We start from the raw sequence: 14248 nt of genomic DNA on the forward strand, positions 1-14248 counted from the left end.
CCTGGGCCTCGCTCTCCTTGACCTGCAGCCTCTGATAAGCTTGACCTTCCCTTCCGCACTGCTGCTCTCGCCAGCCTCCCTTAGGTGTCTGTCCCTTCTCGAGTACCTGGGCCCCGTCTCCCCCTTAGCTTGGGCTCCAGGGGGCCGAACTCCCTTCTCGTCTTTCTTTGCTCCCTCCCTACGATCTCATCTGCTGCTTGTCTGCGGGTGACCCTTCCGTCTCTACTGCCTCTCCACCGCCTGCTGGACAGCTCCGGCCCGATGGCCCCTGAGCGTCTCCTCTAAACTAGAGCTCATTGGCCCTTGGCTTTTGGCCACCTGCCCTTCCTCCACACTTCCCGGGTTCTCTTGACAGCACCGTCATCTTTCCAGGGGCTCGAGGCAGACTTAGACGGATATCCTAGTCTGCCCTGCCCTTCCCTGACCCCCCATTATCCAGTCTGTGGCAGGCCTTCAGACCCTCCCACAAGACATCTGGATGCATTCCATCCCCTTCTCTCCCCTCCCCGCCGCAAGGCTTCCTGACCTCAGACTGGACTGAAGCAACGCCTCTGATTTAGGCTCCTTCATTCTAGCCTCTCCCCTCTCCCTCCTGTTCATCTTGCCCACATCTGCCGAGGTGGCCTCTTAAGGGACAGCTCTGACTTGTTTTCCCCTCTGTAAAATGAGCAATTTGCACTGGAACATCCCTGGAGTCCCTTGAAGCAATAAATCAACCATAAACCAGTGTCATCTTCTCAAAGACCTTCCATGGCTCCCTATGCCTTCTGGAGTAAAATGTAAATGCCTCTGTCTGGCATGCGTAGCTGCTCATAAGCTGGCTTCCCCCCACATCTCCGGTTTGCATTCACTCCCTCTATACACTCTGTCTATGTTCCAGCTGTTCATCGCATCCCACTCCATACTTCCTGCCTCTGCAAGCTATGACCCCCTGCCAAAGATGCCCTCCCACCTTATTTCTGCCTCTCAGAATCCTTGACTTCCTGTAAGGCTTACCTCGTGTGACATTTCCTCCTAGAAGCCTCCTCTGTGCCCTCCTTCCTCCATTACCTTCTGTTGGATGTCTCTGTCCAAAAGAATGGGGACTCCTTGAGAAGAGGGCTTTGGGGTTGTTGTTGTTTTGCCTTCACATCCCTAGTGCTTATTAGCACAGCGCCTTGCACATCGTGAGGGCTTCCTACATGTTCATTTCTTAGAAGGAGGGTGATTTGTAGTCCCCATCCCAGACCTCGTGGCTAGTGTGGGAGACAGAAGGAGGGCTGGGGGGGAGGGGAGAGAGAAACAAATGAGAGAGGTGATTCCTTCGTAGCAGACCCCACGAGTCTGGCCTGAGACACAATCAAACAACCTCATGGAAAGCCAGGAGCCAGGGTTAGGAGAACATGCAGATCCATTCCTAGAGAGAGCTGAGAATGGAGCTTGGCTGTTCTGGGAAGTGTAGTCAGGTTGCTCCTCTATGCACAGCTTTGCACTGGCTCCCTATTGCCCCCAAGATAACGTTCAGCTTCCTCTGGTCTCAGCCAACAACCTGAGAGTCAAGAGGCCCACCTCAGACAGTTGGGTGAACCTGGGCATAACACTTAAGTGCTCTCATCCTCAGTTTCCCCATATGTAAAAGAACAGAGTTATATAAGCTCAAAGCCCATCCACCTTATTGACCCTCTCCTAAGTTCCTGTATGGCTGAGTGCAGGGTCAGCTGTGACATGGAACTAGAATCCAGGTCTGGACTCCTCAGTGTAAAACCTGCCCCAATGCACCAAACTGCTTTCCAGGAGAAAGGCAGCATCTCCACCAACAAAAAAGCTGCCATTAGGAACAAGAGCAGCTAAAAATGGGTTTGATGCTTCTGGAAAGAATTTGGAATGTGCAAGGAGAGGCATCAGCGCTTCCCTGTGTGAAAAATGTGGCCAAAGTGCCCATATTTTCTGATCCAGAGATGCCACCGCTGGGCAAATACCTCCAAGTTAGAAAGATGCCTCCTGCGTTTGCCATCGCGCTCAGGATCGTGGTGGCTTGTTTTTTTATACAACCCAGGAGAAAGGAGACTCCTCGTGCCCAGGGAGTGGCTGAAAAACTGGAATGCATGAACTGAATTATAGGAGGATGACAAAGATGAGGGGATAATTGAAGCTGAGGGAAGTTAAGGAGAAACTTGGGAAGATTTGAATGAATTGATGGGATGTGAATGCCTGGCCTTGAGTCAGGAAGACCTGAGTTCAAATCTGGACTGAGATAGTTACTGGCTGTGTGACCCTGGGCAAGTCACTCAACCCTGTTTGCCTCAGTTTCCTCATCTGTAAAATGATCTGGAGAAGGAAATGGCAAACCACCCTATAATCTTTGCCAAGAAAACCCCAAATAGGGCCACAAAAAGTCAGACATGATGGAACAACAAAGCCCTTAGAAGGCTTATTTCCTCTCTGTGGGCTTCAGCTTCTTCATTTATAAAATGAGTGAAGAGGAGGAGATCTGAGTTCCTGGATCCACTGTGTGTCATAGATCCCTTTGGCAGACTGGTGAAGCCTATGGACCACTTGTTAGGACGCATAAAACAAAATACATAGGATTAGAAAGGAGCCCAATTACAGTTATCGGGATATTTGTAGGTCCACGGACCCCAGGTTAAGAAGCCCTAGAGCAGTGGTTCCCAAACTTTTTTGGCCTACCACCCCTGTCACATACTATCATCGCCCCCTTACAGTTATTCACCACCCCCAAATGCACCTGTGGCCATCACTGCCCTCCTGGATGGCTGCAGCACCCACCAGGGGGCAGTGGTGCCCACTTTAGGAATCACTGCTCTAGACTCTCTCTCTCTCTTTTTTTTTTTTTAAACCCTTCCCTTCTGTTTTAGACTCAATACTATGTATTGGCTCCAAGGCAGAAGAGTGGTAAGGATAGGCAATGGGGGTCAAGTGACTTGCCCAGGGTCACACAGCTGGGAAGTGTCTGAGATCAGATTTGAACCCAGGACCTCTGGTCTCTAAGCCTGGCTCTCAATCCACTGAGCTACCCCGCTGCCCCCCTAGACTCTCTTAAGATACCCTCCATCTCTAAAACCTCTGATCTACTTCCAACCATGAGCCCTTCCCTCCCTGTTGGGAATCTTGGCAGAGAGCATGGAGGGAAATAGCCATGAGCCAGTGTCAACTAACACAGAGACCTACTACTTCAGCAGCGACTCCTCGGTGCTGTGAGGTTGGACCTCAGATCTCTGTAGGATCAGATACTGTCTAGAGTTCTGGTCCCATCTCTACATGGACAGAGGGCTGGAATTCAGATCCTTTCCTGATCCTTATGGAAGACATTTCATTCTTTTTTTTTTAATTTAAACATTTATTAATATTCATTTTTAACATGGTTACATGATTCATGCTCCTACTTTCCCCTTCACCCCCCGCACTCCCCCCACCCATGGCCGACGCGCATTTCCACTGGTTTTGTCATGTGTCCTTGATCAAGACCAATTTCCAAATTGTTGGTAGTTGCATTGGTGTGATAGTTTCGAGTCCACATCCCCAATCATGTCCACCCCGACCCATGCGTTCAAGCAGTTGTTTATCTTATATGTTTCCTCTCCTGCAGTTCTTCCTCTGAATGTGGGTAGCATCTTTACCATAAATCCCTCAGTCCTGGGTCATTGCATTGCTGCTAGTACAGAAGTTCGTTACATTCGATTTTACCACAGTATATCAGTCTCTGTGTACAATGTTCTTCTGGCTCTGCTCCTTTCGCTCTGCATCAGTTCCTGGAGGTCTCTCCAGTTCACATGGAATTCCTCCAGTTTATTATTCCTTTTAGCACAATAGTATTCCATCACCCGCATATAAGACATTTCATTCTTATTCACCCTCTGAACTTGGGCACTTTGGGCCATTCTGGACAGCTCTGCTTTCCCTTAGGTCCCTCCCAGAAGTCCAACCATTGCCCAGTCCTGCCAGTCCTTCCTCTTCCATATATCTTACTGCAACTCATTCCTCCTTCTTACGCTTCACCCAGATCTAAGCCTCTCCAGCCATTCATGGAACTGGCTCTGTCTGGATCATACCTTTATCCCCTTCTATAGCTGCTACTTTCTGGTAACGCTGCTGGTCTTGAGCAACCGATGGAGCTATGCTGAACAAAGCCTAGGAAGAGGTTTCTTTCTCAGGTTGCCATTGGATTTAGGTGGCTCGAGCTCTGTCCTTTCCACTCAGCTCTACTCCCAATCTGGATTTCCTTTGAAAGCTGTGATGGCACACGTCAACTCTCTCAGTTTGCTTACTGTCTCAGGAAGGGAGGAGGGCAAGGAGGGAGTAAGGGAGGGAAGCTCAGAAGGAGGCAAAGAATTTGGAACTCCAAGAAAATTCATCCTTTAGAAATTGTGTTTACATGTAATTGTATTAAAGTAAAAGTAAATGAAAAAGGGGGACCGAGCAAGGGGGAAAGTTCTGAGTGAAAGACTCCGGCCCTTGCAGGACAAAGCTGCCCCACTGTACGAGCAGGTTTGTTTATGAATGGCAAAGAAGCTTTCAGAAAGGCTGGTCATATATAAATGATCACATTGCTAAGTTGCCGGATTCTAATTTCAGCTACTAATCTTGGCCCCAGAGAAGAGATGAGGCCATGCACTTCTCCCTATTTTTTCTTAAGAGGTGGGGGATCAGAGCTGCAGAATGCTGCCTTTTCCGTACAGTGTGGTGACTGTGGAGTTGGTTTTGTTTCTCTGATCTTCTTTGTTGTAAGTGAAGACTCCTTGGATTTTAGCAGGCCCAATATTTCAGGGAATGATCTTATTTAAAAATAAAGACTAGAGCAGGTTGGGTGGCTCAGTGGATAGAGCACCAGGCCTGGAGATGGGAGGTCCTGGGTTCCGATTTGACTTCAGACACTTCCTAGCTGGGTGACCCTGGGCAAGTCACTTGACCCCCATTGCCTAGCCCTGACCACTCTTGGGCCTTGGAATCGATACTTAATATCAAAGTATCAATTCTAAGACAGAAGGTAAGGGTTTAAAAAAAATAAAATAAAAAGTCATTAATATACAACTTTGTTTTTGAAAAAAAAAAAAAGCAGGGGGCAGCTGGGTAAGAACCAGGCTTTAGAGATGGGAGGTCCTGGGTTCAAATCTGACCTCAGACACTTCCCAGCTGGATGACCCTGGGTAAGTCACTTGACCCCCATTGCCTACCCTTACCACTCTTCCACCTAGGAGCCAATACACAGTATTGAGTCTAAAACAGAAGGGAAGGGTTTAAAAAAGAAAAAGAAAAAGAAAGCAAAAATTCATTCACTTATTGTAAAGATTTAAGACCATCATTCCTTCATGCAGGAGCAAAACATTCAGATTTCAAGGAAAAATAAACCTTTATTCAAAAATAAGCGTTGACATTTGAAAACAAGAGACAAGCTGTTTCCCAGGCAGAAAGAACTAAACTGCTGGGAGCTGAGGTGAATTTCATGTGAAACAGACCTGATCTGCCCTGATTTCTCTGGTATAAGTGACCAGTGAGAGAGACCTGAGCCGTTCTTGAAAGCATTCATCCCCAGATTTTTTGGTATCCTTTTCTCTTCCCTGCCTCTCTCTCTCTCTCTCTCTCTCTCTCTCTCTCCCCTCCATCCTCTATCCTCCCTCCCTTCCTCTCCCCACCCCGTTTCTGTTTTTCTCCCTTCCTCCCCGGTCTCTCATTCTTTCTCCTTTTTTTCTTTCTCTCCCTCAGCTTCCATCTCTCTCCCTCCTCCCACTTTCCCTCCATCCTCTATCCTCCCTTCCTTCCTCTCCCCACTCTGTTTCTCTCTCTTCCTCCCCTCCTCTCATTCTTTCTCCTTCTCTCTCCCTCTTCCTCCTTTATCCTCCCTCCCTTCCCCTTTTTCTCCCTTCCTCCTCTCATTCTTTTTCCTTTTCTCTCTTTCTCCCTCCCTTTCTCCCTTCCTTCCTCCCTTCTCTCTCTCTCCTTCCCCCTCTCTGTTTCCTTTTTTCTTGTCCCTGACTGTAGTGCCTCTCCATTCCTCCCTCCCTCCCTCCCTCCCTCCCTTCCTCTCCCCTCTCTCTTTGTCCTTGAGCCTCTCCATTTCTCCCTCAGTCCTCTCCGCTTTAGGCTCTCTCCCTTTGTGTTTCTTTCTCCTGTCTCTCTGCCCTTCTTCCTTTCTCTCTCCTTAAAAATAAGGTTCACTGTTTAGAAGGGGGGGACTTAGTGAATAAAATATAAACCCATCTTTCATTTTGAAAAACAAGCAAATGAAAGGTTTTCTATTTCTCTCAGTTAAAAAATACCCCCCTCTGCCGTACCGACTAAATATAGTTTCTAATCTGTGTGTGGCCGGGACTTGGTTTAATCCGGTGTTCCTCATCTCAAAATCCCAGGTCTGAATCCCAAGGAGACCGGCTCCCCGCTGGCAATCAGAAACATGTGCTCCTCTGGGCCAGAGGCTAGACCAGAAGGGAGCCCAGTCAGAGGCCGGCTGGAAGCTTTATAAATCCAGAGATTGGCCAGGAAGTCAGGGCCAAACAGAAAGGCCCAGAGCTGCTCTATCTTAAAGGCCAACAGACACCACTGAAGATTATTTTCTGTCTGTATTCTTTGTGTCTCTTTTTCTGTTAAAAGGATTGTTTTTGTTTCATTATTTTTAAAAATAGTTTTTAATGATGTCTTTTGTATTTTTATCACTGAAAGCATCTGAAATGATCACCATTGTTTCTCCAATAACCCTTCCCCTCCCAAAGATCCATCTAACAAATAGTACTTTTTGGGGGGCAGCTGGGTGGCTCAGTGGCTCAGCGGATTGAGAGCCAAGCCTAGAGACAGGAGGTCCTGGGTTCAAATCTGGCCTCAGTCACTTCCCAGCTGTGTGACCCTGGGCAAGTCACTTGACCCCCATTGCCTAGCTCTAACCACTCTTCTGCCTCCAAGACAGAAGGTAAGGGTTAAATTAAAAAAAAAAAAAACAAGAAAGAAAATCAAAGAAAAACAAATAGTACTTTTCCCCTAAAATCCTTACCTTCCACATTACCTTACCTTCTAAGGCAGAAGAGCAGTAAAGGGTTTAAAATGGGGATTAGGTGACTTGCCCAAGGTCACGCAACTAGGAAGTATCTGAGGGCCAAATTTGAATCCAGGACCTCCTGTCTCTAGGCCTGGCCCTCCATCCCGTGAACCACCTAGTTACTACCTTCCAAACAGTATATTTTTCAAGACAAGAAGAAAAAAAAAAGAGGAAAAAATCTGCATAATTGATAAATGGATAAAATAAAAACATCTGAAAATATGTGTCTTGTGTAGCACTTGAGGACCTTCTACTTCTGCATGGGGATGGGGTTCTCTAGATCCTTTCACCCTTATGAGAAGACCAAAAGGAAGGCCCCAAACATACCAAGATATTTGTGGGCAGCCCTTTTGTGGTAGCAAGAAACTAGCAAAAAATCAGGGAGACCGACGTAGCTAAGAAACCCTGGTGTATGCTGGAATATTATTGTCCTGAAGAATTCAGAGGAACATAAGAAAACTTTGTGAACAGAGTCAGAATGAAGGAAGCAGGACCAGGAGGACACCACTGTCTGGCTGGTATTGTTGTTGTTCCGTTGTTTCAGTTGAGTCTGACTCTTCAGGACCCCATTTGGAGTTTTCTTTGCAAAGATACTGTTGTGGTTGACCATTTCCTTCTCTGGTTCATTTTATGGATGAGGAAACTGAGGCCAAAAGGGTGAAATGACTTGCTCAGGGTTACACAGGTGCACTAGTAAGTGTCTGAGGCCAAATTTGAACTCAGATCTTCCTGATTCCAGGTGCAAAGTACCATCTACTGCACTGCCTGGCTCCACATAAATAATGTAGAGATCACAGATCTAGGGCTGAAAAGGACCTTAGAATTCATCCAGCCCAAGTGCTTCATTTTACAGAATGGGAAACTAAGGCCCAGAGAGATTCAGTAATTTGCCCCCAAGTCACAAAGGCAGTGTCCATGGTGGGATCCGAACCCAGGACTTCTTTCTTTAGTGTGCTTCATTACTCGAGAGAATAGCAAGGCCATGTTTGGGGCTCTTCTATTGCTTTTCAAGGATGAAGGAGATCTGAGGATGTTTATAGATCCTGCCCTGGGAGAGGGTTTGATCCAGGCAGGGGCAATGAAGATGAGAGAGAGAAGACGATCAATGAGTCGAGGCATGGACTTGAGGTTAAGGCTGCCTTTGGCCGGGAGAAGGGCCACATAGTCCCCAAAGACAGAGTGAAAAAGGGAAAGCGATGGCAGCTCTAGAAAGGTTTTTAAGAGGGAATTCGCTCCAAACGACCTTTATTTGCTCTCTAAAGGAGGAGGCGGGAAGGTCCTTGGAGTGGTCTGTGGGAGAAAACTTGGGGACTCAAAACAGAGATGAGAAGGTTGGAAACAGCCCCAGAGGAAGATAAATAAATAAAATGAAAGGCAGGGCCCTAGAAAGTCAATCGAAGAGGGCAGCTGGATGGCTTCCTGGATGGAGAGTCAGGTTCAGAAATGGAAGTCCTGGGTTCAAATGTGACCTGAGACACTTCCTAGTTGTAGGACCCTGGACAAGTCCCTTTACCCCCATTGCCTAACCCTTACCACTATTCTGCCTTGGAACCAATGCACGGTACAGTTTCTAAGAGGGAAGGGGAGGATTCTTTTTTCATTTCATTTTTTATTTTTTTGTCCATGGTTCCCCCTCCCAGAGCTGACCAGCACTTCCGCTGGGTTATCCAGGTCTTGTCACCCGATACCACTCCTGGTTGGACAGAGGCATCTTTTAAGTCCCGTCTCCATAGAAATGAGCGACACGCCATGTTTTCCTCGGGATTCCTTCTCCCGACGGGGATGGCGCTGCTTTTCGGGAGCGGGGAAGGGCGTCCAGGCAAACCCAGCCTTTTCCCTGGCCGCAGTGAGAGCCCCTTGAGGGGGGATCCGGAAGGCCACCTGGGCTGCTCCCAGTCCCGAGGGCTCCGGCTTGTTATATGCGCTGCAAGCCATCAGGTGGTGCTCAGAGTTTGCTTCAGCAGCTTCCTTCCAGCTCCAGCTGCTGGCGTGGAGCAGCCCCACTGCCCAAGCGGAAGCTGCCAGCCAGCCCTCTGTCCACTGTGCCTGGGCGGGAATCACCCCCACCCCCACCCCCGGCCCCAGGACGGCCCCGGGACTCCCCCACTGAAGTCTGGGGGATGGACGGCTTCCAAAAATAACTCCTCATTCTCTTGCTCTGGGTGCCCCACCCTCCCGGAGTCCAGGCGCTTCCCCAGCCGGCAAACTGAACAAAGAGCTCATTCACCGGCGTCGGGGGACTAAAGGAAGGGAAGGAAAGGGGGAATGGCTTGAAGTCTTCATGGGGGAGCACAGCGTGCGGCGGCGGCGGCGGCTGCTTCCACGACAGACAGTCGGTTTGGGGTTTCTCGCATTTCCCATCCTGCCTCCTGGTTCTTCCAGGGAATGGGGAGAGAGAGGCACCCAAGGGCCCCTGTTGGTGGAGGGCTCTCAGTGGCCCAGCTGTGTGCCCCAGGGCATTCACCCACCTCACCTCCCTGGCTGGCTGCCACAGAAAATGTGCAGTGAAATTCCTTCTCCATGTCTCCTCATAGGTGGCCAGAAACTCAAGAGCCGATTGGCCCCAAAGCATTGTGTCTAGCCCCTTCTCAAAGTGCCTCCAGAAAGCCAACCGTCTAGGGGGCAGCTGGGTAGCTCAGTGGATGGAGAGCCAGACGTTCAAATGCGCCTCAGACACTTCCCAGCTGTGTGACCCTGGGCAAGTCACTTGATCCCCATTGCCCACCCTTACCACTCTTCCACCTAGGAGCCAATACATATAAGTTAAGGGTTAAAAAAAAAAAAAGAGGTCCTAGAGGGCAGCTGGGCAGCTCAGTGGATGGAGAGCCAGGCCTAGAGACGGGAGGTCCTGGGTTCAAATCTGGCATCCAACACTTCCCAGCTGGGTGACCCTGGGCAAGTCACTTGACCCCCATGGCCCACCCTTACCACTCTTCCACCTAAGAGCCAATACACAGAAGTTAAGGGTTAAAAAAAAAATAAGAAAAGAAAAGAAAGCCAACTGTTGGTGTGAGCACTTATTCCAGTCCCCTTGGGGGCCTTTTTAGCTCAGACCTTCGGTTTCTCTTTGTCTCCCAAAGATCTGGAGAAAAGGAAAGGGAACAGACCAGAGACTCACTGGTGTGGCCAGTAGGCATGGCGGTGGGACTCCCTCCAGTGGTGTTCAGGAGTCAGTGGATAAGGAGGAGATGAGCTAGTTGGTGGGGAAAATCAGTAGGACAAGCAAGCAAGAGGCATTGGGTAGCGTCCCAGGACAAAGCCAGGAAAGGGAGGCTAAATAAGGTGAAAAGGACCAGAATGGGAAGGGATGAAGGGACTGGCAGTTACAGCAAGGACAACACGTAGATTTAAAAGGACTGAGGTCAAGGCAGACATGGAAGGATGGGAGGTGATAGTGATCAGAGAAGGGAATTTCTGGGTTCAAGATCAACTCTCATTGCCCAGCCAGATGGCATAGTCCTCATCCTCTTTGGCCTCAGTCTGATTTTTGACACTATTGACCACCTTATTCCTCCTGGATCTTCTTTCCTCACTTTACTGACACTTCTTCATTCAACAAGTATTTCTTAAAGGGTCTACTATGGAGAAGGCACCAAGGATAGAAAGACAAAAACAGATGGTATCCCAGCCTTCTTTGGTGAGGGGGTGGGGAGAGAGAGAGACAGACAGACAGACAGACAGAGACAGACAGAGACAGAGAGAGAGAGAGAGACAGAGAGACAGACAGAGAGACAGACAGAGAGACAGAGACAGAGAGAGAGAGAAAGAGAGACAGAGAGAGAGAGAAAGAGAGACAGAGAGAGAGAGACAGAGAGAGACAGAGAGAGACAGAGAGAGAGACAGAGAGAGACAGAGAGAGAGAGAAAGAGAGACAGAGAGAGACAGAGAGAGACAGAGAGAGACAGAGAGAAATTAAGATTGAATGCAAAATATATTCAAAGTAATTGCCAGGAGGGGGCACTAGCAAGTGAATGGATTTAATTCATCATTCAACTGAAACTTCCCTCTCCAAAGTAACCAAAGATCTCTTAATTGCCAGATCTTAGTCTTGATCCTTTAATGACTTCTTTGTATCCTTTTACACTGTGAACAGCTCCTCTCCAGGGTTTTGTAACACTATTCTCTTCTGAGTATCCTCCTGGCTATGTTACCACTCCTTAGTCCATATTTCTAGGTTTTGGTTTGGTTTGATTTGTTTTTAACCCCTTACCTTCTGATATATTCTGTATTAGCTCCAAGGCAGAAGAGCAGTAAGAGCAACTGGAGTTAAGTGATTTGCCCAGGGTAGTACAGCTAGGAAGTGTCGAAGGTCAGATTTGAGCCCAGGACCTTCTGTCTCTAGCCTTGACTCTCAGTCTTCTGAGCCAACTAGATCCCCTAATATTTCTAGTTCTTTATTCATGTTTTGCTCATTAGCTGTGGGTAGCCCCCATGGTTCTATCCTTTAATGTTCTTCTCTGCTCTATATACTTGCTCTCTTGGTATTCTCTTTAGCTTTCATGGTTCAATTATTGTCTCTGTGCAGGTGATTCCTAAATCTACAAATCCAGCCCTAACTTCTCTCCTGAACCCCAGTGTCAAGTCACTAATTGGCTCTTGGACATATTATTCCTGTGCATCCCAAATTCAACATGTCCAAACAGAACTCTTCATCTGCCACTGCCTCTCCCACCAAATGTTTCCTATTTCTAAGCCCTCCTAATACTATCAAAGGCACCACCATCCTTCCAGCTACCCAGACTGGCAACCTTGCTGTCACACTTGATTTCTTAATTGCACTCATCTCATATATCCAACACATTGTCAAATCTTATTGTTTCGACCTTCCTAACATCTCCCAAATGCATCCCCTTTTTCTTTCACATGGTCACCACCCTGGTTCAGGCTCTCATCACCGTTCACTTGGACTATTGCAATAGCTTTTGTGGCTGTTTAATTCTTTACCCGCTCATCGACTTCAGAGGACAACTCTCGGATAGTTTACAAGTCAAGATGTAATTTAGCTAACTTTCCCTGACCTTGATTTTGGGAGTCCTAATGCTTTTATCTTTCTTTTTCAAGAATTATATATTTTTTGTTTTCTCTTTCCCCGCTCCCACTGCCATAAAGGAAGAAGGGAGGGAAGGAGGTGGGAGGGAGGGATGAAAGAGGGAAGGAAGGAAGGAAAGAGGGAGGAAAGGAAGGAGGGAGAAAAAAGGGAGGAAGGAAAGAAGAGGGAGGGAGGAAGGGAAGGAGGGAAGAGGGAAGGAAGGAAGGAAAAATAAAAGGAAGGGAGGAAAGAAGGAAGGACCTCTTGTATCATTTAAGCATAAACTAAACAACTTCACACAATAGCCATGTTCAAAAATGTGTTTTTCATTTTGCACATTAGTTCACTCGATGGCCATCATTCTTGATCATCAGTCCTTTGGAGTCTTGGTTGATTATTTCATCAATGAGAGTTTGTATACATTGGCATATATCTGAATGAAAGCTAAGAATGACCTTCTCCCTTGAGAGTAGCTGTTATTCCAAACTCTTTGAATCATATCTCTACCAAGTACAACCTTATTAAACTTAAAGTGAAAGGGATAACAAATGGAGGGGAGGAAAAGAGGAGGGGAAGGGAACTCAAGGGTGAAAGGAAGAACACCAGTGGAAATATTGTTACCTTATAATAGATTAAGCTTAAATAATTGTAGAGACATAGTACTATGTTTATAGAGGAAGAAAGGGTGGAAATCCTGATTTAGAAAAAATATTAGAGACAAATAGAGGAAAAGATAATTTAATATTTATTTATTTTTAACATTTTTTTTAAATTTTGAGTTCCAACTTCACTCTCACTCTTGTCACTCCCCCATCCACTAAAAAGGAAAACAATACGATATCAATCATACATGTGAAATCATGCAAAAAACATTTCTATATTAGCCAAATTAAAAAAAAAACACAAGAAAAATAAAATGAGAAAACTATACATCAATTCGAACTCAGTTCATCTGTTCTCTCTTTGGAGGTGGATAGTATTTTTCATCATGAGTCCTTTGGAGTTGTCTTAGATTGTTGTGTGAATCAGAGTGGACAAGTCTTCCTTATTCATTCATCACTGCATTACTATTACTGTGCACAACAATCTCTCAATTTTCATTTCATTTCTCATCAGTTCATATAGGTCTTCTCAGGTTTTTCTGGAATTTCTTATACCACAATAGTATTCTGTCACAATCATATATCACAACTTGTTCAGCCATTTCCCAACTGATGGACATCCCTTAAATTTCCAAATCTTTGATCCCACAAAAAGAACTGCTATAAATATTTTTTAACAGATAGGAACTTTTTTTTAAATCTCTTTTGAGATACAGATCTACTAGTGGTATTATTAGGTCAAAAAATGTACACAGTTCTATAGTCCTTTGGGCATAATTTGAAGTTGTTTTTGTTATGTTCAAATCCTGAGAAATGTTGGAGTCACCTTGATTGATAAGGGAGGCAGTTGGAGAGATTGGAATGTTCCCAGGTGCAGTGAGCCAGGGGCAAAAGTCAGTTGGCCTGAGGGTATATATACCCCTAACAGTCACCTGGAGGGGGTTCTCTCTCTGACTTTGGACATTGGTCCCTAGTTTTTTAGGTTTCAGAATCTTCCTAGCTCTTTAGGTCTCTGGGTCCCTGGGTGGTGAAGGGAGGAAGGGAGGTCTGAAGAAGAAGAGGGTGGTAGGATTTGACTTCCTGAAGGCTGTGAAGGCTAACACATCACCAAATACTGATAATAAGAAAGCTGATGGGAAATCACCAACACAGCTGCATTAAGGGCAGACACTTCTCTGGTTTGGTAGTGGCCAAGCTGAGCTAGAGGGGTTGTGAAGAACAGTAGCTCCAGCTTTACTGAGATAATAGCCTCCAGCCCTGAGTGATTATAGATTATAGATATTAGATTGACAGGGTCTCCAATCCCCAATCCATATCCTGATTATCTTTCCCTTATTATAGATTATAGATAAAGTGTTTAATAAGTACCTTCCTGAGTGGTCTTTATATCATGACCCTTGGGGAGGGAGCAAACACAGTCAGATAAACAAACATGATCCAAGTTAATCGGAGCCCAATATTAATAATTGATCCAGCCCCAGACTGGACTTTGAAAGGGTTATCCATCCACCTAACCTTTCTGGTCTTTCCCTGGGCAACTGTTATTGAAAGGGGAAATTAAACATCTAGCAAGGGTGATTGGATTGGTGTTTC

The sequence above is a fragment of the Gracilinanus agilis genome, chromosome 6, assembly GCF_016433145.1.
Source record: "Gracilinanus agilis isolate LMUSP501 chromosome 6, AgileGrace, whole genome shotgun sequence".
NCBI classification, from domain to species: Eukaryota; Metazoa; Chordata; class Mammalia; order Didelphimorphia; family Didelphidae; genus Gracilinanus; species Gracilinanus agilis.